Genomic DNA, 5,525 nt, shown 5'->3' with positions numbered 1-5,525 from the left:
AGGCGACGGTTTCTGTAACCGTAACTCGACACTTGGCAGAGCAGTTTGGCTCCCTAAATAACCGCCAGTATGGGTATAAAACCTCGCGCAACAATGCCGGCCCCGTGGCTATTAGGGTGATTTACTCTGGACCACATCAAGTTCAGCGGCCGGGAAAGAGGGCAGAGCCTGAAATGGTCTTTCACGCTCATGTCGTAAATTCAGATCCTGGCTTCAAAGGTGGTGCCAAAGTGTGGTAACCCAAAGTCGAGGGGCCCGGGTTTTGTTTTCTGGGGCAAAGGGACACCATCAATGATGGGAGAGTTCTGTGGAGTGACCCAGGCGTGGGTTCCCGGCCACCTCTCCCCTCGCTGAGTTCCTTTGGCTTCAAGGAGGGAGCATAAAAGGTGTCAGTGGCCCCCATGCTCGGTAAATCACTGGGTGTGAACCCAGCGGGCTGGGTGATGGCCTTCAGGGGCCCCTTATCCTGGAGGCTAAGCCCAGCAGGCCCTGTACTCAGTGACCTCACAGATGGGTCACCAGGAGTGTGAGACCTGTCAGCCTGCTCAGTCCCCAGAAAGGACCTTTCACGGGATTAGGAAGAGGTGGCGGAAGAAGCGTCCTCAATTCCCCCAAAGACATGGCCTTGGCTGTCTCTCTGGGTAGGAATTTTGCTTCACAGAGCTCTTAGGAAAACACCACATGCTGATCCTGACAACTTAATCATCTCCAGCATTTACTGAGATTAGGCTGATGCCAAGAATAGTGCTACTGGAAGGAAAAAAAAAAAGATTGTTTCAGAACCAAAAAGACCAATAGGAAAAAGAAGTGGATAAATTGCATGAGAAGCAAGTATCAGAGTCATTCATCAACAACAGGTCCCACCTATTACAGGAATGCTTTGCCCCAGTATTGACCTTGAGAGGTAAATATGATTAGAACTGCCATTTTACAGGAAACACAGTCAAGGAATTCTCCCATAGTCTCACCACTAGCTGCATGATGTAGGTGGGGGTAAGCTTTCACATTACTTTGCCACATTTAAAAATACAGCATTAGGGTGGTGCCTTTATGCTTAGTGATCAGGTTATTTTTTAAAATGCATAAAGAACAAGTATTTTATAATGCCATTTGCAGCAATATGGATGCAACTTGAGGTTAGCATACTAAGTGAATCAAGTCAGAAAGACAAACACCATATGATATCACTTATACATGGAATCTAAAATATGACACAAATAAACCTATCTATGAAACAGAAACAAAATCAGGGACATAGAGAGTAGACTGGTAGTTGCCAAAGGGAAGGGGGGTGGGAGAAGGTAGGATATGAAAAAGAATGTACAGATATGTATAACGGAGTCACTTTGCTGTACAGCAGTAATTAACACAACACTGTAACACAACTACACAGCAATAAAAAATTAATTTCGTAAAAAAAGAAAAAATATTTTCATCATTTGTATTCAATTTTAGGGAAAAACTGTTTATTTTATTCAACATAGTAGAGAAACAAGTTGGCACAACCTCTACCTTAAGCCTAGATGTTTATGGAGTGGGGAGAGTTACGACCCAGTTGGTGATCCAAGGAAGTTCAGTGCTTCAGGAGACCTGGGATCTAATCCCACCTTATCATTCACTTTCTGTGTGACTTTAGTCAACTCCCTTCCCATTTTATTGTCTCGGGTTTATCTTCTAAGATATTGTTGTTTGGTCTGTGTCTGACTTTTTGCGACCCCATGAACTGCAGCATGCCAGGTTTCCCTGTCCTTCACTATCTCCTGGAGTTCACTGAGATTCATGTCCATTGAGTCAGTGATGCCATCCAACCATTTCATCCTCCTTCACTCCCTTCTCCTCTTGCCCTCAATCTTCCCAGCATCAGAATCTTTTCCAATGAGTCGGCTCTTCGCATCAGGTGGCCAAAGTATTGGAGCTTTAGCTTCAGCATCAGTTCTTCCAATGAATATTCAGAGTTGACCTCCTTTAGGATTGACTGGTTGGATCTCCTTGCTTCTAAAATAAGGAGTATATTTCTCAGGTTCCCTCACACCGACTCAGCTCTAAAGTTGGAATTTTAGTATATGCACTGGGAGGGGAGCCTTCCACCTGGACATCTAGCCCAATAGAATAAAGTCATTGAGGGCCCTTTCTACTTTATCATGCCTCATTGTGCTTGTTGAGTTAGGTTTGCACTATATTGGAACCATAGAAAAGCCTCAAGTTTTATGAAGCAGAAGCTTCTGCCATTAATATCACCATAGTGAGCTAGTATATTGTCACCCTGCTTACTTAACTTATACGTAGAGTACATCATGAGAAACGCTGGGCTGGAGGAAGCACAAGCTGCAATCAAGATTGTCGGGAGAAATATCAATAACCTCAGATATGTAGATGACACCACCCTTATGGCAGAAAGTGAAGAACTAAAGAGCCTTTTGATGAAAGTGAAAGAGGAGAGTGAAAAAGTTGGCTTAAAGCTCAGTTTTCAGAAAATGACGATCATGGCATCCAGTCCTATCACTTCATGGCAAATAGATGTGGAAACAGTAGCTGACTTTATTTTTTGGGGCTCCAAAATCACTGCAGATGTTGACTGCAGCCATGAAATTAAAAGACACTTACTCCTTGGGAGGAAAGTTATGACCAACCTAGACAGCATATTAAAAAGCAGAGACATTACTTTGCCAACAAAGGTCCGTCTAGTCAAGGCTATGGTTTTTCCAGTAGTCATGTATGGATATGAGAGTTGGACTATAAAGAAAGCTGAGCACCAAAGAATTGATGCTTTTGAACTGTGGTGTTGGAGAAGACTCTTGAGAGTCCCTTGGACTGCAAGGAGATCCAACTAGTCCATCCTAAAGGAGATCAGTCCTGGGTGTTCATTGGAAGGACTGAAACTGAAGCTGAAACTCCAATATTTTGGCCACCTGATGCGAGGAGCTGACTCATTTGAAAAGACCGTGATGCTGGGAAAGATTGAGGGCAGGAGGAGAAGGGGACGACACAGGATGAGATGGCTGGATGGCATCACCGACTCAACGAACATGAGTTTGGGTAAACTCAGGGAGTTGGTGATGGACAGGGAGGCCTGGCGTGCTGCAGTTCATGGGGTCGCAAAGACTCAGACACAACTGAGCCACTGAACTAAACTGAGTGGCCTAGTTCAGGGATAGCAAATGGGTTTTATTTTGTTTGCATTGTATCAATCAGGGTCCAGTCAGGGGACAGAAATCACACCAGGTATTTTAATAGGCAGAACTTAATATAAAGAATTGCTAACTATGTACGCAAAAGGTTAAGAGAGAACTTCAGGGTATCACAGAGGTAGCAACTGCAAAAGCAGCTACACTCCTATAACCAGGACCCATAGGAAATTATTAAAACATTGGAGATTGCAGGAGAGGGCCTCAGAGACAAGACTCAGACCCCCGATGAAGCCGTGCCCGCATCTCTAAAGGAGCACAAGGAGACTGGTCTGACAGGTGTGTTGGAAAAACTTCAAAATGTGTTCAGAATTACTACAAAGAGAAACTGCCACTGCTGGAGAGAAGGAGTGTTGCCCAGGAGATATGCAGGGGAACACAGGAAGACCCCAAGGAGTCAGTCCCTTCCAGTCCCCCAGCCAGGCAGCTTCCCTCTGGCTCCCCCTGGTGGGCAGAGTCCCAGCCCCAGCATCCCAAAGCAGGTATGGAAGGGTGAGGTTGGAGTTGAGACAGGCGTCTGCTAAAATCACCATGGATGGTGACTGCAGTCACAAAATTAAAAGATGCTTGCTCCATGGAAGAAAAGCTATAACAAATCTAGACAGCATATTAAAAAGCAGAGACATTACTTTACCAACAAATGTCCGAATAGTCAAAGCTATGGTTTCTCCAGCAGTCATGTATGCATGTGAGAGCTGGACCATAAAGACAGCTAAGTGCCAAAGAACTGATGCTTTTGAACTGTAGTGCTGGAAAGACTCTTGAGAGTCCCTTGGACAGCAAGGAGATCAAACCAGTCAATCCTAAAGGAAATCAACCCTGAATATTCATTAGAAGGTCTGATGTTGAAGCTGAAGCTCCAATACTTTGGCGACCTGATGGGAAGAGCCAACTCATTGGAAAAGACCTGTATAATATCATATATGAAACGAGTCTCCAGTCCAGGTTCGATGCACGATACTGGATGCTTGGGGCTGGTGCACTGGGATGACTCAGAGGGATGGTATGGGGAGGGAGGAGGGAGGAGGGTTCAGGATGGGGAACACATGTATACCTGTGGCAGATTCATTTTGATATATGGCAAAACCAATACAATATCGTAAAGTTTAAAAATAAAATAAAATTTAAAAAAAATAAAAACACTTAAAAAAAGGAAAAGAACCTATGCTGGGAAAGATTGAAGGCAGGAGGGGAAGGAGGCAACAGAGAACGAGGTGGTTGGATGGCATCACCAATTCAGTGGACATGAGTTTGAGCAAACTCCGGGTGGTAATGAAGGACAGGGAAGCCTAGCATGCTGCAGTCCACAAGGTCACAGAGAGTCAGACACGACTGAGTGGCTGAACAACAATCTGGCTCAGCTACCTGGGAATTGCCTCCTGGAATGCAGTATTGAGGCTTATGAAGTCTAGTCTTGGCTCAGAAGAAAAAAAAAAACTTTGTGATAAATTGGTCATGTGGACCATAAGCCTAGAAAAGAGAAATGGTGGCTTGAAAGCTGCATATTTGACCTTCCTCTGGTGACCAAATGACCTACCACAGTCAGCATGAGAAGTGAGTGCAAGCTCCCAACTTCCAAGAGCATAGACAGCTGGGCAGGCAAAGTGAGCCACAGAGCCACGTGATGACACACAGGACCCCTTCCTGTCCCCGCCGTAGCCAGCAGACACTTGGCATGATTAGGCTGTGTGACCAGGATCTGAAAGTAAAGTTTAGACCTGCTGCTTAGTGATTTCCAGGGAACCGTTGGTCACAGCAGGAGACGGATGGTTTAAAGGATACCCCTGACCACTGCCTCAGCCCCAGCCCAGGATGTTCTTCTCATAGGGCCATGGAAGGGCAAGAGTGGAGGATGATGGCAGAATCTAAGACAGTATCACAGGTCAAACACCCCCACAGAGCCTCAGCCTAAAGAACAGAGTCCATCACAAGGTTGGCACAAGGTTGGAGTCAGGGAGCCCTGGTTCATATCCCAGGTTGGCCACTTCTTCAGTGTTTAGATTAAGCAATAGATACAATCTCTGTTCAGAAACCAGGTAGACAGGAAAGATCAATTTGTATGTTTTGAAAGCACAGCTTCCTTTCTATTTTGCTGATAAGAAATGATGATTTTAGACTGGGGGAGGCAGCTTGCACCAGCTCAGGAGAGCAGACTGCACATGGTTTTCTCCAATTCTGCATACAGTGCCTCATGTTGGAAGCTTGAAATCAGCCATGGTGGAGCAGTTATACCACACAATCTGCAAGTGCTACAAATCGGGGCTTCTTTTCTTTGAAAGCCAGCTCACCAGATTCCACTGGCCCCCTTCCTTTCCCAGCACCTGCATTGATGTTGGGAGG

The sequence above is a fragment of the Bos grunniens genome, chromosome 26 (genome assembly GCF_055505025.1).
Source record: "Bos grunniens cultivar Pamir isolate PY7600 chromosome 26, Bosgru_T2T1.0, whole genome shotgun sequence".
Classification (NCBI taxonomy): Eukaryota; Metazoa; Chordata; class Mammalia; order Artiodactyla; family Bovidae; genus Bos; species Bos grunniens.
The sequence above is the reverse complement of the archived record's forward strand: the minus strand, read 5'-3'. Positions refer to the sequence as shown.